We start from the raw sequence: 24885 nt of genomic DNA, 5'->3' as shown, positions 1-24885 counted from the left end.
AAGTTTCCATCCGAGCTTCACATAAAATTGGATCGATAACAGATTCAAAATAACCCCCCCCCCCCGGCCAATGCAAAATAGTATCGAAATACGTCATGTAGTTTTGAGAATAATCGGACAGACAAATGATTTTCAGATGCGATAGTGTTATGTTTTATGCGCAGAGAACGCTCAGAAACAAAATGCAGCGTTCAGTTGCCTCCTCCGTTGGCTTAGCAACGAGGTGCATTAAAAACAAGCACGAATCGACATCCGCTCGTAATTTTCATATCTTAAGGTAAAAGACTTTATTGCTGCCATGTGATTGGTTGTAAAAAGTAACAACAACAATATTAAGGCTTTGACCGGGATGTTCGATTCGACTTCTAATGGTTAAGTGAAGTGTTTTCTTCGCGGTACGGCCTGGATTCGTAAATATTATGAAGACGAGCTTCGGCTTCAAAGGGTTAACCAGCTGATTTTCGTAATGGTGAGGTGTAGTGTTTTCTTCGCGGTACGGACTGAATTCATAAATAATATTCAGACGATCTTCGGCTTCAAAGGGTTAACCAGCTGATTTTCGTAATGGTGAGGTGTAGTGTTTTCTTTGCGGTACGGACTAAATTCTTAAATAATATTCAGACGATCTTCGGCTTCAAAGGGTTAACCAGCTGATTTTCGTAATGGTGAGGTGTAGTGTTTTCTTTGCGGTACGGTCTGGATTCGTAAATATTATGAAGACGAGCTTCGGCTTCAAAGGGTTAACCAGCTGATTTTCGTAATGGTGAGGTGTAGTGTTTTCTTCGCGGTACGGACTGAATTCATAAATAATATTCAGACGATCTTCGGCTTCAAAGGGTTAATGACGGACTTCTCGTTCTGCTTATGAGGACTTTTAAGGTACGTGATAATGTTGTGTAAAGCGCACGGCTCACGTGAGGTTATAAATGCCACGTGTTTCAGTATGACACATTGGCATTTAAAGTAACTGTGAAACAAATAAGTTATGTGTGGCTCTGGTGTTATCAAGATGGCATTGAGTTTGACGTAGTTGTTATTTCGCGTGCGAAGTCTTGTGAGTGTGTTTGACATTTATTCCCATTTCGTCCATTAAGAAATTTTGCGTTGGAAATGCAGTTTTGGAAAGGGTAACTACATTACATTTTATGTATATTTAATGATAGAATTGTATGAATTTTTAATTTATGGAGGCTTTACAGGCCCTGATTCGGTGCTTGAATTTTAGTTTTAACAGAACAGTCTTGATGTGTGGAATTTATGGCAGCTTAAATTGCTTTAATTGTCTCCGACGTATGGGCGTCTTTTTTGAGACTGTGAGGAATTATAATTTTTTGTGATCTGATGGATTGGAAACAGAAATAATGAAGTCACTTTGGTCACTGAAGGGAAATTCGTTGCAGAACGTGGCCCTGATATATTTCAGATTTGTGTCCGGTATGTTACCTAGTCTGAGTGATACTAAGAGGCAATATTTCTGCTTTCCACGCTGAGATTCGAACCTGGCTACTGTTTGATTCGAAATAGGCGTCTAGTTCCCCTCACCCTTTGAGGGCCAGCTTCTAGGGCTGGTCTGGACGTCTTAGACGTTCCATGGCTTGGAGGCAAGGAAGAGGAATTACTTATGCATTTGTTTCGCTTTATTGTGGCTGTCAGATACAGGGATTCTTAATTAGGGGTTGCAAGTTAATTATGGGATGGAGTCCACCCCGTGTACACGTTCTTATGCTTTGCTGTCCGGAGTTCACTGTCGTTCTGCAGTACAAGAAAAATGGCACACGTTGCTAACCCAATGCCTGATGTTCGTGACACGGTTTACTATGTGGTACAGGATGATCTTTAGCAGGTGTCAATAATTCAGGTGGTGAAGGGACGCTTGTCTATGTGAGCATAGGAACGAGCCAGCACAGCCCGTTTGAGCCGGTTATTTGAGGCTCCATGAATTTGATCCGAAATTATCTTAAGGCACAGTTTACAGGTGGCGGTTGCTGGCATCTGCGCCACTGAATATTTGAAGTGCTAATTCAGTTAGGGGATTTCGCGAGCAGCGCGTTCGATAACCCGTCCAGACTGAAGCAAGGCATTTTGAGTGTGTAAATATTTTATATACTTGTGTTTGTGCCAAGAAAATACTTGCTTTCATTTAAAAGTTTTTCTAAAATATAATTTAGTCCGATAAAGTGAATGTTGCAATTAGTGTCATGTTTCTAGCGCTTGTAGAAACGTCGGTTCCTTTCTCGAAAATCAGTTCACGAGTGGAATAATATCTAATATGTTTCTGCTTCCAAGTTCCTGTCGTCTGGTAGTTAAATTTCTTTCTTACTTATTTTAAAAAAAACCCACCCGTGACTGGAAATATATATTTTTTAAAAATTCCCCTTTATTCTATCTGTGTGGACGTTTATACTTACAGGGCTATAATTTTAGTTTTTTATTAAATGTTTAATACATACGAAATATAAGTAACCTTGTTCAGAATTTCACACCCTCTCGAGTAGCGCCTTCGACCTGGTTCACATTTACGAATGGCTGTACCTTCTGGCATAAGTGTGAACAACTGAGACAATTTTTGAGGAACATCTTTATCGACTTTGTTCAGTGGAATTATCCGAAGGCCGTCTGAACTTTGCTGTTGATTGGACGAATCTTTCAGTTTCGTTTTGAAACTGTGTGACTCGGAAACCTTCGTTCGATCCAACTGTAAATTCACAGCATAGCCAATTCATGACACTCGCGTGTTTAATATGGATGGCCAGCATTTGATTGTGTTTTGTTGTAGCTGACAGAAATTCAGAAGCAGTAAACATGCAAATCGAGCGTTTGTTACAGATCGAGTGAGCAGGATTGGCATTTTTTTTTGGGGGGGGGGGGGGAAATCGATGTCATCCGGTGCGTATACTCGCACCCTGCGATGGAATTTCTTTTTGTTCTCGGAGAACACCGCACAGGTTATTCGGAACGCCACGAAAACTACATTAATCCGCCTTTCCACGATATTCGGTGAACACCGACATGAGCTATTCTTAGCAGCAGTTCTTGTGTCTTATTTACGCAAATAGCTTAATGTTAACGCTCAGCGATGCGGTATTGTCCATCTGCTTGTGCGCATAGTCGCTGAAGGCATTATTAGATTTTTGTCTTCAATAAATTTGCGTCAAGTTGAATCATAATGAAGCCGTTTGGAATGTACTCGCTGAATGCATCTGCTGTAGGCCACCATTCTGCCTCGCATGTGTTGCCGGTTTGCTTGGAACAAGGCGCCAATTTCGACATTGCAGATCGTTCTCGCGGAGAAAAAGGGTCGATGTTGCTGCGGTCTTCGAGATATCGATTGGTGGAGTAATGTGAACGGAGTGCTTTCGTGTGTCAGTCTTTCGAAACTTTGTTTTAAAAAGTCTGGGAACTGAGGTTTCTCTCCCGAGAAATACGGACGCTTTCGGCTGTACCTGATCACCGCGATGTGAGGCAAAGTAGGGGAAGTGGATGAGAGAGAGAGAGAGAGAGACTGCGTAAGTCGAATGGTCAAAGTTGATGCTCCGGCCGCTTTAACCTCGAGGAAGCAGTTTTACGTACTAATTAGATTGGAGACTGCTTTCTATTCTTTAAATGGTGTTTCGTACTTTGTCGTATTTTGCAGTGACTACGCGCGAATTATATTCACTCGACATTTGTTGAGGACGGGAACTTCAAATTAACACCTTAATGCGAAGTGGTAAATATACGTGCCACGTACTTAAAAAACGCAAGAAGTCTACTTTTTTTATTCACGTGGTTCATATAATTCTCACTGTAAACATCGATTATTTCCTTAAACAGCGTTAACCAGCTGACATTTTGTAATGGTGAAGTGTTGTGTTTTCTTTCCGGTACGGGCTGGATTCTGAAATAATAGTTGCCTTCCGAAATGAAGCGTATCTTTCCTAATGTGCACACAATGCGGACTATGAACACGGTGATGAATTATTTTCTGTAAAATGTGGGGAATTTATTGACCACCTGAGCGACTGGTTACTCAGGAAGGACTCGGGGGCTGTATTTGAAGAGTTCCCTACACCAATGATATGACGCATGATGGAGAAATCTTTCCGATTAGTGATCGTAATCAGAAGATCTACGCACGTGAGTTAACAGGTTCTCACGGCGAGTATGAAGGTGGCTATCTTCTTGGCGATTGCCTTGGATGTTGGAGTAGCAAGTACCTCTGAAACGTCGGCAAAAATCTACCAGACTACACGGCGTGCCGTCCCTGAATACGGCCATATTAAAATCCACGAAACATATCTGCAGTCGAATAAAACCTTATCGAACGCTTCTGAGATAAATAGTTCAGTTGACAACCACGTCGCGTGTAATCCACGGCTTCTATGAAAGAGTCGTGTAATATGCACTATCATATTGAACGCGATTCGAGTCTGTCATGATACTGCACTTGTGACTGACTGACGGAGCATTAAGGGTTGCTAGCAGTCGGTGTGACCGGAAGATAAATGTCCTCGGAGGACATGCCCTGGATAAAGGAGAAGAAGAAGAGATGGATACGACGTGCCTTGTCCTGCTGAAGCTCTGACTTATGTCGAATCCCCTCAGGACAGATTCGAGTTTCTCTTCATGCAGCACCACTGTCCTTTGATGAATCCAGTCAACAACTTTGCACTAGATTCATGTAAGAGCCAGTTTAATATTATCCTCCCATCTACGCGGCCTATTTCCCCAAGAGATTTCTGATTAAAACTGTGTCTCTGTTTCTCGCCGCCTTCATGCGCGCTACATGTCCCACCAATCTATTGTTTACTCGATAACAATAATATTTGATGAATCACAAATGTTGGAGATTTTCAAAATGAAATTTTTTAAAGTCTCACCGCTGTTCTTATGCGTCGTACTTCTCGACTTTTCCTGACCCTCGGAAGGCGATCCTCGCTCGAATATCTTGGTTCGAGTTTATTATGGGTGACGACAGTGCCAAGAATGTACCTCCTTCTGTGTGTCCTGTGTGATTACAACTTTGTGTCATTTCTGCGCGCAGATTTGAATACTGAAGGGTCACGTTTTACGGTAAAAGTGTAAAAATGTAAGGAAATTAAAATCTAAAACGGCTAAATATTTTTACAATAAACACAAATTCCTTTACATTGTACGCCATCTTGCCATTTCCGCATCCATTGGTATCACCTTTTACGTTTCTTACTAGTCATTCCATAGTGGCGCGAGATTAAGTCGTTTGCGTCTTGTTCTGAACACCCTGTATAACACGTAGTCAAGTTGAGATAAGATTTATCTGCTGTGAGATTAGGCAGTTCGAGAAGAACTTCTAGATGCCACATAGCGAGAATAAAATGGCGGCTTCCGTTTCCGCCAGAAACATTCTTCTTCCTCCGTCTGTTTTCAGGGACCCGGGGAGAGCAGACCGCGCCAACAGTTCCTATAATTCAGTCTCCATAGCAACAGGAATCCACTAAAACTAATGTTCCTTGTTTTCCTCTGAAATATCTGACCAAGCTTCCACTGCCTTCTTTCTATATCTCGGAACGACTGACAGCCTGCCAGTCTCCGAGGAAACAAACCGGAAAAAAGATTGCTTTGTCGACGGGCAGGTAGCAGATTGCCCGCTGTCTAGCTTTTGTGCATAAAATGAATGCTTGCTGGGGAGGTCTCTGTGACTGCCCACATGTTTCGTCTTGGAAATCTGCTTGGCACCCAACTCCAGGTCACGGATTTTTCTTGAGAAATTTGATAGTCGCTTAGCTGACCAAGAAATTTCCCGCTTTTTATCGAAACTAACTGTTTAGTACCGTGGTCACAACGGCCTACCACTCCTGTCATGGGCGTCTTTAATTCAGTCTACTTCATAACATTGTTTATGTAAGACCTGTTTTAATATTATCATCTCATGAACAGCTGGACTTCCATAATTGTCTTTTGTCTCTCCATTATTTCAGAATATTCCTAATCGCTTATCATTTACACATGCATGCTACATGCCACACCCATCCCACCGTTATTGATTTGATCACCCTAATACGTAGCTGCGGTGATGACAAATCATCACCAAAATCTTTTTTCCCTTGTATTCGCTATTCTGTGACTTAGTCTTTCTTAGATCTGAATATTCAGTCAACCTCACAAACTAAATTTAATTAAAATTCGTTCAGTTATGCTGGGTGTTAACCACGAGGATAGGCACGGCAGTGTGCAGAGGACACGTGTGAAGCAGCGGCGTCCTAGTCTGTCTGCTGCAATTTCTTTAATTTGCGTTATTTTGTGAGTGTGTGTGCGTAGTCTCTGTTGGCGCTTGCACTAATATTATGGCCTCCAGGTTTCGTTTGTGTAATCTGCGTTGAAATATTTCTTCGCGACAAGGACGTTCTTTAGTCCAGTGGTTCTAAACTTGCGTTCATTGGACCCCGGACTCTGCTCTTTTATGGCTTCCAGTACAGTTAACACAGAAACGTAATTTTCAGTCGGAGTTTTACGCGGAAGTGTGTCCCCCCCCCCCCCCCCCGCACGAGGGAACATTACATGAGCCCTCGGTACAGTCCGCGCTGAATATTTATCGCCGGGACCTCTGCGAAAAGAATTTCTGGGGTCCCAAGTTTGTATCCCACTGAGGACATTTGATGTATGCATTGTTTTTCAACACGTGTCGAAATACCGTCTTTTCTTAAATACAAGTTTGTTTAAAATATTTTTTAAAAAAAAATACGAGGAATCGGAGGACGTCGACAGACGTTTAAAACCGATATAATAATAACAATAACATATTTTTATCAAACACACGTGTTTCACCGACGAATTCTTTTATGTATTTCACTAGATTTATGTTCTGATAGACAGCTAACCGAAGGTTAGCGAAAATAACACGCAGTTAATTTTTGGGGGGATATATATTTTTTTTGCGGGAGGGGGATAAGTTAGGAGCAGATAAGGCACTAAGGCTTTGAGAACCCTTGAGTAATCGTGTAAGATTGAGAAGCCGTCGGAGAGGCCTCTGTCTTCCGATGAACATTGAAGTGTGAATTCGTTGTCTCTGGCATCACTTTTGTGTTAAGAGCAAAGCTTTTGTGACGAGATCATTCGGATGAAAAATAGCGAACTTCAGTTTTAATGGAAATGAAGACATCGGCTAAGGCGGTGGTAGGGGGCGGAGAGATGATCTCTTAAGTAGCTCGCGACTCGAGTAGAAACTTCGTAATGACATGTAACTCATGGCAACTGCCTCAGCTGTTCCACAGATTCTCTTACTGCCTTACTTATTTGAATGAATTCCGGATCGTGTTAAATTATTCCATGAGATACATTTTAACATAATTCTCGCAAAGGAATGAGACTGGCCCAGCAGAGGAGCAAGAATGGAATACGAAATTGATGCCTGTTTATCGGTAAAAGAAGACGCCTGTGTTCCCGACCCAAAGTAGTTGGCAAGTTTTTCATCAAAATTTTCGTGGTTCACGTGTTGACCTAGCGATCGGCTGTGGTGTCTGATATTTTGCAAGATTCTTCTAACTTAAAACTTCTGATTACTGACTCTTGCAACACTGAAAGTCATTAACGCGTTTCTAGCTTGTTTCTGTTCGTACTTGGTACAGATGAAGGTTGCATTGAAAGTTGTAATTTTGTTCTGTGTCTTGATAGAATAGCCACGGTGGTCTAGCGGTCAGAACGCTGGACTTGTAATCCTGGGGTCTCGGGTTCGATTCCCGGCGGTGCCCGAATTTATAACTTGTGTTGGGCAAGGCCGTGGTCTAGGCAACACGGAGTTTTCCCCCGTGGCATCCCAACAATTACTCCATTCACACACAGAAGAAGGCAATGGCAAACCACTTCTGGATCATCTGCCAAGAACGTATATGAACAGGTCCCAGTCCGAGAAAAGGATGGAAGGATCCTGTTCATATGGACCTGTCGTCAGACAGAACACTAAATAAAAAAATAAGTCTTGATAGAAAGCAACGTTTTAAAAGTCGACTGGCGACGTATCGTTCACATAAAGTCTTATCTCTCTGTAATAAACATGAGACTTTTTTTTCTGTGATAGAACACTAAACGCCATAGAGAGTACTGATAAGTTAACCACATGATTAACCGAAGGCCGTTTGGCCATTTTTATGAGTTGTAGGAAACTTTTTCCAACAGCTGTTCGTAGATAATTTTATTTTTTCCGTACCGATAACCACAATAGAGTACCTGACATTTTGTTAAATATTTGCATAGCCTTATAGGGGCTCCGGTTATTATGTAAGTTTGAGGCTTTCATTTTTGAGGACCGTCGATCAAAATCCGCCTTCTGTTTGCTTTTCAAGCGTCCACGCTTATATAATCTGTGGACTAAAGTGAGCTCATGGATTTCAGTCGCCTTAGTCACCGAATATTTCATTGTCAAAGAATGAACTATCAGTTGGAAAATTGTTTTTTTTTTCTCTCAACACGCTCAGGGCGAACCGCGATTATTTTCATACACTCCACGTGACGTCATCGCGTGTAAAAAAAAAATGTGGGACACACCATTATCACTCCTGATACGTGCTCGGAGATGTCCTGGTTTGACCGTACGCTCTGCCTGAGATTTCTCCTGATTGTCCCGAAGATAAATTCTTGGTGAAGTTTCTTAAAGTAGGTTACGACTGTTTAGTATCAAAACTACGAACTTCATTGTGTAGGGTCACGCTTGTCAATTTGAAATCGAAATTAAGATGTATCTTATAAGTGAAGGGGATGCTTATGCACAGGAGGCCACTTCGGACACAGAGGATAATATTAAAATGTAAGTGACGAATCAGACTGGAGTCACTGTCGAGGTTTGCCGAAGCTTCTGGTTTCATAACGCGGAGTTTATTTTAAATCTCAGTTGAAGTGGTTGTGACACGACGTTTGTTTTAATCAGTTGGTTAATTTCATAGATTTATTTATTTAGTGTTCTGTCTGACGACAGGTCCATATGAACAGGATCCTTCCATCCTTTTCTCGGACTGGGACCTGTTCATATACGTTCTTGGCAGATGATCCAGAAGTGGTTTGCCATTGCCTTCTTCTGTGTGTGAATGGAGTAATTGTTGGGATGCCACGGAGGAAAACTCCGTGTTGCCTAGACCACGGCCTTGCCCAACACAAGTTATAAATTCGGACACCGCCGGGAATCGAACCCGAGACCCCAGGATTACAAGGCCAGCGTTGTAACCGCTAGACCACCGTGGCTTAATTTCATAGATACGGAAGTCTCATGAACGATCTGCACACATTGGGTCCATTAGGGGCATCAATCCGAGTCACACGCTTCGGTCGTCCGTGAAATGTGTGAGAGTTGTGTCGTTTTAGCAGTGAAGCAGCAACATAATATCTCTTAAAATTAAGTTTGTCTTCTGCGCCGTTGTGTTCCAGCCAGCCTGAAGGAAAACAGTCCTGGGATGTGGAAACTACCCCTTCCTTGGGGAGATCCGATCAGAAATATGAGGAGGGCGGGAGTAGTCTATGCAGTTGGTAATACGCAGTGTCTCGCAAGCTCTCTTCGTCAGGTTTCGCTTATATATAAAACATCATCGAGTAGGGATTGAAATTGGATGACAGATTTCTAGCGATACAGCTTGGACCAGAGATATGTTCAGATAACGTGACGAAATTTTATAAATAATGAAGCTGATGTTGAAAATCAGTGTTTTCTCCGAGGTTTAAAGCAGAATTGGTTGGGCAAAATGTCGGTGACACAGAATTTTCTCCAAATTTGGGACAGAATCACGGGTTCAGATATCACCATTCTTTAAACCCTGAGCTGACGAAAGGAATATGTATGTATACCATTATGTCGTAGAAAAAAACATTGCTTGGTATTCGTGTAGACTTCACCTGAATGTAGGTAACGTAGTTTGATAAATAGTCCAGTTTAGCTTCGCGGTCGCCCTGAGGATGAGAGCAGAGATGGCTCTCGAAACGTTGGAGGAAGAAATGGTTCATTCACCATTCAGCCACCTGACGCGGCTTGTAACCCCGAGAGTCTTTCATCAATTAAGTCATCCGTGTTACAGTGTCACATGGGGCAGTAATGCGTAGATGGCGATTATTGCTGGAGTGTTTTCCGCGTGGCACATTCTGTATTCCCGTGGCCTTCCCGAGGGACGTACTTCGCCACGTCCAGCTTCTTTCCTTTTCTGCTGTAATACCCGTAGTTAGGCCCCGTCATCGCGCACGGACAGTCCCCAGGGACCGCCAGGCCACTTAGACAGTGAGTCTAGTCTCCGAGGGACGCGTAGCTCCACTCAACCTGTCGTCGACGTTTTATCCTCTGTATCGGTGTTTGGTGTCTGTGAGACGCGACCACCTGAGGGATCGGGTAAGGAGACGTTTAGGGTTCCGACGTTTCGAAGAAACATACTGCTTCTATTTTGAGGGCTGCAACGTTGGTATCTAGGTACAAGTGTACACGGAGTTACAACCCGGAAGATGAACATCACCTTCACATCCTTGAGAACCTCAAGTCTCATACAGGATTAAAATTAGTTGAAATATCAAATAAATATCAGCAGTGTTTTGCCTGCCACTAGAATGTAGGGCGCACGCAAAGTGAGTTTATAATTTTTAATCGTTATTTGCACGATGTAAGTGAAATTAATTCAGAGTGGCGATATCTTGTGTTTCTGTCCGTCCGCACGATTTGTTAACGAAAAGATTTCCATGTTTATCTCCGTGTCGGTCCATCTACTTTACATGGAAACGAATTGGTGTGCTGGATAACACTTTTAAATAGACCACGACTGTGCCCTCACTTTATCCTTGATCCGTCACTCGCGTTTTTTTTTGTTAGCACGTGTCGTCCGACGGAATTTCACTTAACTGAGGTCAGCGTCTTAAAATGTGTTTATTTTGTTAGGTTAGGTTCTCTTTCGCTCTTTGATGGTTTCATTAGAAATTATTTAGTTGTCATCGTCAATCGACTCCCACATTTCTTCTCATTTCAAGATGAAATTTTTGTGATTTTTATCCAAAGAGGCTACATGTGTCGCTTTAACTCCCAGAAGGGGCGCATCCAATTTTTAACCCCGAGAAGCCACTTAACTTGGTTTCTTCAGCGTCGAGTGGACACTTTACCTGGTTTCCCAGCCTCCCACTGGACTCGTGGTGAGATGAGACCGCTCACTCCGAGCGTTATTTAATTTTCTCAGCGGACGGGCGTGAGGCGATTCTGTATCGGCCACACGCACTCGGAGGGACAAGGCCTGAGGGTCCCTGAACTTCGCGGAGACCAATCGAAGGGCCTCTCATTATTTGCTAGATTGGTTACAGCTGGCTGCTTTCTGTGAAACGATTCCATTACAGCGGGGAGACCCAAGTTCTTTATGTGATCTGAGGTTTAAATGACGGTAAAGGATCGTATTTTCGTACCGTGGGTTTCTGAAGTGTGAATGGCATTTAAACATCGAGTCATTGCCTCAAATAAAAGTGGTTACTAATGTAGGTGGTACGTATAGTTACCACTGGGCTTAAAGGGTTAACTGACCCTTGAAATTCGTAAAGGTAGAGGCAAAGTTTTGACGACTTTCACCAGAAGAGTTTTGATGGGGAATGTATTTGGGGTGGATAGAATTGATGAAAAAAGTGTGGTAGGAGGACAAGACGAAGGAAAAACGAAAGAGAGGATTGGAATATGAGGAGGAGGCGTTAGAGCGAGGATGAGAGGTATGACGTGAAGAATTAGTGGTAATATATGTAGGGAATTGGTAGGGGCGAGGAGGAGGAGGAGATGGAAAATCGAAAAAAAAATTGAACTTAATACTGTTCTTGCATGTTAAATGTGTTTGCTTACTCCTTTGTTCTTCTCTTCTGACCATTCCTGCGTGACCACAAATGCGATGTGCTCTTTTACTTTTCGCCTAATTGACCCACACGCTTCCGCCACGCCCACTGTTACCATGGTAGCCCGACCGTGTTCAGTAATTTTACGCACTTAAGTTCGCCGCCATTAGTGAGTAGAAAAGCTGCTGGGGGGGTGTTAGAGACGGAAATTATGAAGTTATAATCGAAACTGTTGGGTCGCTACGTATAGGTAATGAGAATTGTTTCCGCGCATGCGCTCTGGTGAGCTGTAAAATCCTATAATTTCTTTTTACCGCGTGAAGTGGAAGGACTTGCACGCTCTAATGTCGCGTTCACTTCGGGTCCCTCAAAGGAAACAAACCCAAGTGGTCCAAATAGGAACAAGTAGGATTTGAGGTTCTCAGGACGGCGGGTCCAAAGTTGGCTGTCTTCGGGGTTGTTGCGCCGTGTATAAGTTTACCGACGTTTCAGAGGTCCTTGCTGCCCCTCGATCATCAGGGCGATGATCACTGTGTTGCACTGTTCAAAATATAGACAAGGTGGGAGGGGCAACTTTTAAAATAAAAAATTACCCCACCGAATCGGAAGTTTTCGTTAAACTTATGTTTTAACGATATGAACACTTGCCCGCCGGGAATGCAGTTTGACTAACCCCGTAGGAAGGAGACTGGATTTTGTTGGCCCAGGACAGGGTCCGGTGGAGGGCTTTGGTTAATTCGGTTATGAACCTTCGGGTTCCGTAAGCCATCTGGTTGGTTGGGTCCACTATTTGGGAAGCCTGAGGGGAAGAGACCTCTGGGGAGTTAAGTGACAGACAGACTGAGGCGAGGAGCCCTTAAGACGTTCTTCGTGCACTTCAGATCGTGAAGAAAATCTGCGGACGGACATGAATCAAGACCGTCCCCTTTGCAGTTCAGAATGTACGCTTAGGCTTTCGGACGTTTTTCTACTCTGCCGTAGGAATTGAGTCGTAATTAGCAGTTGGAATGTTCAATAAAAGAGCAACGTTGGTGATTTAAAAAAGAGTGGTGAGTTTGAATGTGGAGGGGAGAGGCGCGGTAGGGGGGGGGTTGTTGGACCAGAAAAGAATTTTCAATTAGTGGTTATGACAGATGAATTCGAATTACTCTGCTTTTGGAAGGGTTGAAGGGGGTGGTTTGCATTATTGAGTCCTTGCAGCGCGCGTTCTGTTATAGGGCTGTCCAGTGCCTGATCCACACACACGCGCGCGGCGAGATTAACACTTTCGTTGAGTGTCAAGTGTTTTTCATTAAAATTCTCCAGTTGAACGCGGTTACAAACGCATAAAAGCCTTATTTTATTTTAGTGGAAGTTGCGTATTGCGTATCGTTGCTGCCGTTGAGATGATTTCATAATTTTTTGTTAACAATCGGCGGTGATGTAAATCTTGAAATTGCAAGCTGTAGTAGCCGTAACCAATCTTCATGCTTCAAGGTCCCATAAAAGTCGTACAATGTTGCAACGCAGACACCGGGCCCAAGACGAGTGAAGATAGCTCGGAACTCGCAACGTAGCAAAGTCCTTTCGTGGCCATGAAACATAGAAGGTTACTTTATTGCTTTATACGAAGGATTAATCTTTTTACAAAAAATTTCGACAAGATAAAATAACTTTCATCGTTTAGAATTTTTTGACAGGAGTTTATTATCGTTATTACGGCTAATGGTTGGTCCCTCTGCTGGCTAAATAGGTCCTTTCTCACCCGAAGACTGAGGCAGAGCGTGCCAAGCCACAGTCTCGGTGTTCCTCACTGCCTCCACGATCTCGCAGCATCGTACCTGTTACACGGGTTGCATTAAGCAGCAATGACTCGCCCTGACCTACTAAAAGTTGCTGGCCGCGTGGGAACAATCTTGAAAGCGGCTGCTGTATCAGATTACTGGAGTTTTTCGAAGAAGCTGATGGAACATCAGATGACTGACCGCCAAGCCAGTTTCTTCAGGAAGTGCCGAGATTGAATCCAGGCCAAGGTTACTCGAGTAGTCACACAATAGTGTCTTTATGTCGGCCACGATCGTATATGTCCTTCTCATTGCCAGTTTAGCTTTTAGGTTCATGGGTATATTCGGCTCTAGGTTTGCCTTGTAACGTATGCATATGAGCTATACATTTGCATGCGGACGTGCAGTTGTGAAATTCGTTGTTATTTTATGATAATAATAGTCATAATTAATAATTAAATTTAGCTTTATTAATTATTGATACTAAATTCCGGAAATGCTTGCTACTTCTCAGTCCAAAATATTTTTGTCTTCCCATCTGATTTCTAAGAACCTGAAAATTAAAGTATACAAAACAATAATCTTGCCTGTTGTTTTGTATGGGTGCGAAACATGGTCTCTCACTCAGAGGGAGGAACACAGATTGCAGGTGTTTGAGAATCGGGTGTTGAGGAGGATATTTGGGCCTAGGAGAGAAGACGATGGGGCGTGGAGATAACTACGTAATGATGAGCTTAAAAATCTGTACTCCTCCCCCAGTATTGTGAGGGTAATTAAGTCGAGAAGAGTGAGATGGGCGGGACATGTAGCGCGCATGGATGGGACAAGAGGTGTGCACCGGGTATTGGCTGGGAAGCCTGAGGGGAAGAGACCGCTGGGGAGACCTAGACGTAGATGGGAGGATAATCTCAGGCGGGATCTATGGGAGATAGGAGTTGAAGGAGACTGGATTTTGTTGGCCCAGGACAGGGTCCGGTGGAGGGCTTTGGTTAATTCGGTGATGAACCTTCGGGTTCGGTAAGCCATCTGGTTGGTTGGGTCCACTATTTGGGAAACCTGAAGGGAAGAGACCGCTGGGGAGACCTAGACGTAGATGAGAGGATAATCTCAGGCGGGATCAGTGGGAGATGGGAGTTGAAGGAGACTGGATTTTGTTGGCCCAGGACAGGGCTTTGGTTAATTCGGTGATGAACCTTCGGGTTCGGTAAGCCATCTAGTTGGTTGGGTCCACTATTTGGGAAACCTGAAGGGAAGAGACCGCTGGGGAGACCTAGACGTAGATGAGAGGATAATCTCAGGCGGGATCAGTGGGAGATGGGAGTTGAAGGAGACTGGATTTTGTTGGCCCAGGACAGGGTCCGGTGGAGGGCTTTGGTTAATTCGGTGATGAACCTTCGGGTTCGGTAAGTCATCTAGTTAGTTAGTTAGTTATCTGGCTAGCCTACCTTCCCTTAGGGACCGTCATTACCTCAGTAAGCGAACTGTGACAATTATCTGTTGTTGCGCGAAGGTCGATGTGGATCCATTGAACATAAGAAGTGACGGAACGCGTGAATCATTTTTCCTATTGTTCATTGGAAGCCTTAAGGCTACGGCCCTCTGTTCTGCGCTAATGAAGGGACTGGCAGCTAGTGATGGATAGCCCACGTGACCTTGTTTGAAGCACAACTTAAGTTTAAAACTTCTTGACGATGGTGAAGAGTCAATTGAATAAAGATTTTCTTGGATATTATCCATCGTCTAGTAAATATAAAACGTAAAACGACGTTTCGGAGATGGGACTCTATCTCCGTCTTCAGGTTCCTACACAGTTGGGCCCACTAGATAGAGCTAATCCCTATCTCCGGAGATATACTGTGTAGGAACCTGAAGACGGAGATAGAGTCCCATCTCCGAAACGTCGTTTTACGTTTTATATTTACTAGACGATGGATAATATCCAAGGAATTTTTATTCGACGGAGATAGGGATTAGCTCTATCTAGTGGGCCCAACTGTGTAGGAACCTGAAGACGGAGATAGAGTCCCATCTCCGAAACGTCGTTTTACGTTTTATATTTACTAGACGATGGATAATATCCAAGGAAATTTTTATTCAATTGACAACTTAAGTTACTTCTTGGGGGCAACGTAGCGAAACAAATTATTATCGATAATCGAAACTTACCTCTGATTATGCTGAAGTGGCGTTGAATCTTTATGAAATCAGATCTGCGTATTTTTAGGTACCACGTGATTTAACGGAATTGGATCAGTCAGTGAAATGACGGCCTGAGTTCCATTCCCGCGCCGCATTGGCCCTACAGGTCGCCCGACCTCTTGCCCGAAGTGTTTCAGGTAGCCGTGGGGGGAAAAATATAGGATAATTCGAATGTAATGCGTCTATTGCGCGTTCCTAGTTGAACTTTGAGCCGCTCCTGCCTGGAGAATGTGCAGTGACGCGGTGGGATTAACATTTACAATGGAGCCGTGGCTTTCCAGTGCCTCTCCAGTCGGCGTGGGGCGTGTAACCTCAGAAGTCGTGATTTAATTTAAGTGAGAATTTACAGACGAATGCATTGTAATGCCTGGTTGAACAGCATGTCACACCGTTAACACACGTAAAATAATATTTCTAAGACTAATTCCTTTCCTTTTTTAAAGACGACCGACCTACTTTGTGTTGGGACATGCGCACGGTGGTGAAGTGTGGTAACTAGGCAATCTGCTCTTAGGTTGTTACAGGAAGATCGAGAGAAGTAACGTCAACACGCGATTTGTTGACTTATGGTTGTAAATTATGAATTATAATTCCTCTGTTTTTTATTTATTTGTAGTGTTCTGTCTGACGACAGGTCCATATGAACAGGATCCTTCAATCCTTTTCTCGGACTGGGACCTGTTCATATACGTTCTTGGCAGATGATCCAGAAGTGGTTTGCCATTGCCTTCTTCTGTGTGTGAATGGAGTAATTGTTGGGATGCCACGGAGGAAAACTCCGTGTTGCCTAGACCACGGCCTTGCCCAACACAAGTTATAAATTCGGGCACCGCCGGGAATCGAAGCCGAGACCCCAGTATTACAAGGCCAGCCTTCTAACCGCTAGACCACCTCATCTTATTATTATTAGTGTTCTGTCTGACGACAGGTCCATATGAACAGGATCCTTCCATCCTTTTCTCGGACTGGGACCTGTTCATATACGTTCTTGGCAGATGATCCAGAAGTGGTTTTCCATTGCCTTCTTCTGTGTGTGAATGGAGTAATTGTTGGGATGCCACGGAGGAAAACTCCGTGTTGCCTAGACCACGGCCTTGCCCAACACAAGTTATAAATTCGGGCACCGCCGGGAATCGAAGCCGAGACCCCCAGGATTACAAGGCCAGCCTTCTAACCGCTAGACCACCTCATCTTATTATTATTTAGTGTTCTGTCTGAGGACAGGTCCATATGAACAGGATCCTTCCATCCTTTTCTCGGACTGGGACCTGTTCATATACGTTCTTGGCAGATGATCCAGAAGTGGTTTTCCATTGCCTTCTTCTGTGTGTGAATGGAGTAATTGTTGGGATGCCACGGAGGAAAACTCCGTGTTGCCTAGACCACGGCCTTGCCCAACACAAGTTATAAATTCGGGCACCGCCGGGAATCGAAGCCGAGACCCCCAGGATTACAAGGCCAGCCTTCTAACCGCTAGACCACCGTGGCTCCTTTGAAACCATAAATACACTTCGCCCATTACGAGTGAGTTGACACTTATTTTGTGTTATCTTCTGTTGGGCGAGTTTGAAATGTCGGCAGAGATGCAAACACTTTGACTTGGTGGCACTTGCTTGACACCCGGTATAAGATGCTTCCGGGATTGTGCTACATTGCTATTTCCGTTTTGTGAGAAATCGAGCAGAGTTTTGCGAAGTCTCTGGAGACTGCGCGAAGAAAGTTTGTTCTCGGCACGTGTCGACTACGCTCCTGGATCTTGCATCTCATTGCAACCGCCGGTCTTGCTCCCATTTATACTGCGGAACACCGTATTGCAGCTGTGTCGTAAAACAGACCGGACCCTCTGTTCGTAACACGTAGACAGCCAGCCAGTCACATGACAGGACATGCAGAGAGAGGAACAGGATGATGGAGGAGAATATTATTAATTATTCTAAGTTTAATTATTCGTGTTTTTTTTCCGTCTAATCACAATTGTATATAAATAAAATTATACATAAGATATTAAAATATCATTTACATATTTGGTACATGTAAATGTAAATGATATTTTAATATCTTATGTATAATTTTATTTATATACAATTGTGATTAGACGGAAAAAAACACGAATAATTAAATTTTAATTCACAATATGACGCAATTATATCAACTTATTCTAAGTTGTTAAAAAGCCGCATATCCGCGTCTTCACTACAAAACAGACTTTCTCTGGCGACTTAGGTTAAAGAACAGACTGTGAACCTAAGAATACGGAAATTGGAAGCGGGCGAGGTAGCCGGAAATCAAGGAAAAGTTTTTTTTCTACTTTTGGATGAGTATGAAAATTCGACGTTGCAGGTTTTTCGCAGAAATCGTGCTTAATTCTGATAGCTCACGCTGCTACTTTGATGTGCTAATCTTTTTGCTGTTACGAACGATAATTCACGAGGAAGTTAGGTGCAATCTTTGTCTGATAATCGAGGTCAGAAGAGTTTGTATCACTTCATGCAAATGAGGTAACTCGTCAACAGATGTCGGCTTTGATGAGCCGTGGTCACGAAGCCAGAGGCGACCTTTCCGTACGCCCTCAGCGCGATATTCCGTGGCGTCACCTTTAATTATTCAGCCGATACTTTCTAAACAAGACGAGCTCTAAAGAATGCGCTGCCTGCCATATTCACGTACTGCAGTAAGCAATAACCACGGGCCGGGGGGGGGGATAACATCGTTCAGTGGCGGCTCGTGCGCCGTGGGTACTGCGAGGAGAAGGGGCATGTCGTCGCTTCTTGCGAAGTGGGCTGTAAGTAAACTTGTTGTGATGAATTTCGGGGGATGCGGAAGGAAGCTGTATCTGTGTAATCATTGTGATTTCTGTCTTGGGTGTCCTCGACTGTACAGGTTTATTAAACCGTTATTAAGACAACGGTTGGACTCTCTAGATGGAAGATCGGACAGATCTGCTGTGCAGTCCAGCACTGTGGCATTTAATTGTACACTAATTTTATGACCTTCTGTTACACGCATTGGGCTCTGACGACCTTGGTTCGGATCCCGGTCACGATGTTATGTTTTTATTAGGAATTAATCATCGTGTTACATCAGAGCTGATATCACCGTTTGAAATATCTGTTGAAAACTTGTAGTCAATTCGTTTTTTTTTTATAAGAATCTATAAATTGCTCATTAAGTACTGCACGATTTTGGTAACGTTGGTTTTTCGCCGTTAGATATTAAAGTTTCTAAGGCAATACAAGTGGTGGTACTTGTAAAGAAATTTGTATGCAAACTGTTCATTTATTTGGCCAGTTTGCTATTCAGGATAGTATTAAGAGCGGGTCAGCCAGTCAGCCAGCAGTCACGGTGTCAGTGTTACGTGATTAGCCCTTTGAAGCCGAAGATCGTCTAAATGATATATAAGAATTCAGTCCGTACCGCGAAGAAAACACCGCACTTCACCATTCACTCTAAAGATCAAATGGTTGACGCTGTTTAAGGAAATAATCGCTGTTTACAGTGAGGAGCGTAACAAACAAGTACACTCAGTTGGCAACTTGTAAAGCTACTGATTCTGAGTGTGACTTTGTAAAGTGTTGCTCATGTTTCGGAAATCCTTACTGCCTCCTTTCGCAAGTCGAAGTGTCTCCATCGTCACTCTAGATCTTGTTCTGCCCTACATCAGCACTGAATCACCGTGAAAGTATGAAGAAATTCTTCCGTGCTTATTCGCTGGTAGTGCCAATCGCTTCTAGAGTCAGATACCTGTTTACCCCATTGATCACAAGTGTCGTGGTTTTCTCCAGCGAAAGGCTTTGTACCTGCATCTGTATGGAAATTAGTGCGTGACGCACTGACGAGTGTTAAGATTCTGAGAAGACTTACCAGCGAGGGGAGGCTCCACCAGGAATACAATTCACTGCGCTGTCTGTTGTCGTGGAGACCCGCCCCGTGGTTTCTGTCTCCCGTGCACAGACCGGTTTTCACATTTCGTTTGTTAAGTTCATGTAAGAATTTTTTTTTGTATTCAGGCCCATGAAGTAGAACATCCACACGTGTGTGTCAGCGAGACGCCATGAAGGCGAAGATCCACATATTCTTTAACTCGGCGATAGGTCATAATATTAAAAAAACAACATTTTTTTTTGTTGAACGCGTGCGTAAATCTATGTCGTGTGTGTGAGAAATTTGTTTTTACGCTACTCGTTAATCATTTGTCATGCATGTCCGTCGCCATTTGCTTGTTCTGAACGTATGCAAATGACACCAGCGAAAGGCGACCGATTAAGGCCGCTTCTAGCATCTTGTAAACATGGCCTAAATACTTCGCGCCTTCAGCTTGTTTGCTTTTTTGTAAACACGCATGAAACACGCAGACACGTTTTCCCATCTGCTTCCATGCCGATGTCACGTGATCGCTCGTAGAAGTTAACCAGTCTGCGTGCTAGGCATCTGGCTTGATTTCCGGTGACTACATTCCGTCCTGATTTACGTTTTAACGTTTCATCTGGAAATCATGCTAACGGATCATGACGTAACTTGATTGTGGTCTAGTTGGTGGTCACCAGCGTTTCGAAAGGGAATGCAAGTACCCTGAGAACGGAAACGGAAAGTTCCTCCGAAATGTCAGCAACCATCTAAGGTGTCGTGACCCGGAAGACCACAGTCGATATTTTTCGTCGCTGTGACAACCTCAAGTCCCCTTATGAAGATTCTTATTTGAACGCGGTTGCCGTGGTGATATACAGTCATTTAGCCACGAAATGCTTAAGATCTGCGTTCCGCGACACGTATTTGAATATCGCACACATTCATCGCATTTTCGGGAAGTGAATTCGGGGCGAAAGTAAGATTTAGTTAGGATTTATCATAATGGACTAAATCAGTCATGGGGTCAGCGTTCAGGGAAATGCCCTCCGTCCTTGTCACAGAGATTAGCGTACAGACTGCATTTAGCGGGGGGGGGGGGGGGGGGGGGTATGTGAAGAAAAGGGTACTTTGTTCCGGAAGTGACTGTACCTGGCTCCTCCAAGGTGAAGAAGACTCGACATTTCAAACAGGAATGGCAGAACCTCTTTCTCTGCAGCTGCGAGGTCACGGACGACCTGTTCTTCGCGATGACCTTTCCCGCTGCTGCTGCTACTACTACCTGTTTTAGTAACATTAAGCCACAAATGATGATACACCTCGCACTGTCCACCTGAAAATCACCAGCTTAAAGGTAGACTTAAAGTGGTGTTCACTTTTCGCTCTCGAAGGCCGTCGAATGAACGTAGACGCTGTCCAAGCGATGTCTGTCGAATTCCTTACAGCAGAATGCCATGCGGTGTTGTCTAACAACTAGGAATGCCGTGTTTTTAATTAAGGATTGTGAGTTGGAAGGAAGTGGACTAGGCTCTCCTCGTTATGGGCAGTCTTTACCCAAATCGAGGCTTGAACCTCGCACTCCCCGAATGCGAAGCGCGACTGGTAATGAGGACCGAGTTGATGTGGTGTATGGGACCTGCGTTACTGTAGGAATCATCGGTATTTTTGTGTATTGTGTTTATTATTGTGATCTCTCACCACGTAACGCGTACCTGTCATTGGCTTTGGACTTAAACCTTTGGTACTGTACTTTATTCGTGTTACTTGTGAGGGTTCAGCCATGGAAACTGTGTAATGAATTCTTCTAGGGCTACCAGTCGTGTCACGTGGTTTAATGGAGAAAACAGCAACCCTGAGGATCGGGAAGAAGATGGTTCTCGAAACATTGGTGTATTCTTCATTAAGGCTTTGACCGGGATGTTCTTTTGTTAAATCTTATGTGGTACCGCCTGATTCGACTTCTAATGGTTAAGTGAAGTGTTTTCTTCGCGGTACGGTCTGGATTCGTAAATAATATTCAGACGATATTCGGCTTCAAAGGGTTAACCAGCTGATTTTCGTAATGGTGAGGTGTAGTGTTTTCTTCGCGGTACGGACTGAATTCATAAATAATATTCAGACGATCTTCGGTTTCAAAGGGTTAAGCCACTTGGAACAGCTGATAGCCCGAGAAGAATTCATTTCACTTCAGATTATATGTATGTAAACTGTTACCTTGGAAACTGTAGGTCTGGAAAAACAAAATACGGTTCTTTGCTGAACAGAACGCAGAATGGGATTCCGTAACGAGTAGGATTCGCCTTCATATCTTGGTGCTTGGACACAGGGCTGTGTGAAGTCCTCTCACGGTGTGACTCTGTGGTGTGGCCTGAGGCAGAAGATGGATTTTGTTGTTGTTGCGAGTCCTTGAAGACCGGACAAGAGAGCGAACGCTTTCTTATCTGGCATTTGAAAACACTTCTCGGCTGTGTTGTGACACGCAGCGCCTAGAAACGACTGTCCTCATTATTAAAAGTCGCGGAAGAGTGGTTTGTATTCCTGCTTCGTTTTGTAGAGGTCTTCGTTTCAGATCTCTGCCTGGCGACTGGTCGTGATTGAGATTATTTATCACATCCTTCATACTAGGATACTGCCCAAAATCAAGCCGTGACCACTCCATTCTAAATACGTTCATAATCATCATCTCATTTAATACTACGTAACATCTGCAGTTCAGTAATCTTTATTAAATTATTCAAGAATCAGCTGATTAAACTAAAACCCGATCCACTGGTTGAGAGACACGAAGCTAAAGACTTTAACAGAAGCGATGTTTAACAAAGTAACGAGTCAGTTAAGCTGTTTTATTAACGCCATTTAACGTTCGTCTTGCAAACACTTTCGACGCTACGAACAAGATATCTCGCTTAGAACCGTGGTCCCTGGCGGTCTAGATGATTTGTTGTTTTAGGACGTTGGTGTCTCCCTGTCCCTCCGGCTTTTCAGCAGCGTCCAGCCGACACTGACAGAAGACGGTTTATACTGTGAATATAAAACAAAAGGAAGTCGCCGTTTATTCTGTTCGAAACTGACCATTGTTTCGTCTTCCTGATGATGGACGGGGAACCACGTCTGAAATTTCAACAAGTCTCCAGACCACACGACGCAACGTTTTAGAAGAAGACGCCTTTCTTATGGGACGATGTTCCGGAGCTTGAATCTTAGCATTTATACATACGTATGAGCAAACCAATATTCGCGCCATTTTTAGAACATTTTTGTTATCACGTCGACCATTTTATTTTCTGTTCCTTTCCTTTCCTTTTTCTTTCTTCCTTTCGATTTGTACTACTTTTATGTAGGTCTTTGTTATTAATTTATTTATTTATTTATTTAGTGTTCTGTCTGACGACAGGTCCATATGAACAGGATCCTTCCATCCTTTTCTCGGACTGGGACCTGTTCATATACGTTCTTGGCAGATGATCCAGAAGTGGTTTGCCATTGCCTTCTTCTGTGTGTGAATGGAGTAATCGTTGGGATGCCACGGAGGAAAACTCCGTGTTGCCTAGACCACGGCCTTGCCCAACACAAGTTATAAATTCGAACCCGAGACCCCCAGGATTACAAGGCCAGCGTTCTAACCGCTAGACCACCGTGGATTCCTAGGTCTTTGTATGCCGTCTTAAATATTTTGATTCGCAGTGCGTGTCGTATTATGTGACGTGCTAAAGCTCGGTTGAATCGCCCACAAATGACTTCAGTTTCAGCTTCGAGACGCATTCATTTCTCCACAGCTTAGGGATCACCACGCCACCCGAAATTAATTTCGGGAGGAGATGCTTTGTTATGGAATTGAATTACCTGACGCAGGTCTCTGTGATTGCCGCGGGCACAGAGGTTATGAATAGAGCCTCCGGGAGGTTTGTTTAGCGCGCGAGAATCGAAAAGCAATTACGTGGTAGCCAAGGATCCGCCCAAATCCGAACAAAACACCCAAATTATTGAACAGAATCGCGTTATTCTGGTGAAGTGACTGTGTACGTTCTTAGAGCACGTCGTGCGCGCGTAGCAGACCGTTAATGTAATGCGCGGATCGCGTCTGTTTGCGGGTTTCGCATTCAAACGTCTTGCGGAATTTTAACAAAATTTCGCATCACTCGGCACCAGTGAAGGGAATCGGACTAAATTTTGTTTATTTTTGTTCCAATTTATTTCCTACTTGATATGAACCACAAACGGCCGATATCAGACTTTATTTTTAAAAGTCGCATTACACAAACATTTTTAACCGAGTATGAATTTATTTATTATTACGTTTATGGTTTATATGACGACGTTGTCGGCCGCTCAGGCTGTTTAACGACCATATTAACGAGTAATGAATAGGTCGTTGTACAATTTAAGGCACAGTCCTTGAATTTGCATGGAGATACGGAAGAAAACCATGAAACGCGTAAGGCCTCTATCTAGACCGACTTTTAAACCCCGAACCACGCGAATACCAAAGCAAGAGAACTTACAATTCGATTAAATATGATTCTTATTAAGACAGCTTACGTAAATTATAGGGTAGCTGTTGGTTTGTTACGTTTTTGTTAAGTTTGTTATTTTGAGATAAAGAACATCAGTTACTTTGTAAGACTTGAGGTTCTCACAGCGATGAGTATGAAGATTTCCGTCTTCTGGGTTGTTGCGCTGTGTAGTCTGGTCGATGTTAACCAACGTTTCAGAGGTCATACTGCCTCCGTCATCAGGGCGATGAATATTCATCGACCAGACTACACAGCGCAACAACCCAGAAGACGGAAATCTTCATCAGTTACTTTGTCGGCTGTTATCGAGTTGTTAATCTGTTAGTAATAAGGGTTTGGTTGTTTGGCTAGTTAGTCGGTTATTTTCTCATACAAATCGTCAGTTAGTTGCTTAGATAGTTAATTGTTTGGTTGGTAACGTGTTTTATCTCTGGAACTGATTGTATGATTCGAATGAGTCAGCATCGGAGTGACCAATAGAAGTGTCATGGATTAAAATACTTCATGGCTCAGGTGCATCCCGAAGTTGGTAATGCGGAAGAAGATAGAGGTGGTCGGTACCTAAACAGGCGAACTTGGAGGCCACGAATTCTTGAGCCAGTGTTGCCCGCAACGATAAGAATTACCATCTGTTGGCACAGTTCACTGATAAACGTCCACGTATCAGCTGGCTAGTCTGTGTATTGCTGTGTGTTAGTGCGGATTAGTGGTGCGCCGGGGGAAGATTTTTATCGAAGGTAAAGCATCATCGAAGCTGGCTATATGGGTTATTTATATTCCCTACTGTT

The 24885-nt window shown here is 43.5% G+C and overlaps 1 protein-coding gene across 6 annotated transcripts in view; it reads left to right on the top strand.

Moving 5' to 3' along the window:
* The window catches only part of Pgant9 (polypeptide N-acetylgalactosaminyltransferase 9), a 170525-nt gene that overhangs the window by 29656 nt on the left and 115984 nt on the right, over positions 1-24885 (top strand). Inside the window, exon 1 of one of the 6 annotated variants that reach the window (XM_087356336.1) lies at positions 24767-24834. The exons of the other annotated variants lie outside the window; for them this stretch is intronic. The gene's annotated coding sequence lies outside the window, so the exon portion shown is untranslated. Of the gene's footprint in view, positions 1-24766; positions 24835-24885 lie in introns of those variants that run through there. 6 annotated transcript variants of the gene reach the window in all.

The sequence above is a fragment of the Zootermopsis nevadensis genome, unplaced genomic scaffold (genome assembly GCF_977971745.1).
Source record: "Zootermopsis nevadensis isolate Lab colony 2312 unplaced genomic scaffold, Znev_1.0 Znev_ptg000027l, whole genome shotgun sequence".
Lineage (NCBI taxonomy): Eukaryota > Metazoa > Arthropoda > Insecta > Blattodea > Termopsidae > Zootermopsis > Zootermopsis nevadensis.
The sequence above is the reverse complement of the archived record's forward strand: the minus strand, read 5'-3'. Positions and strand labels throughout refer to the sequence as shown.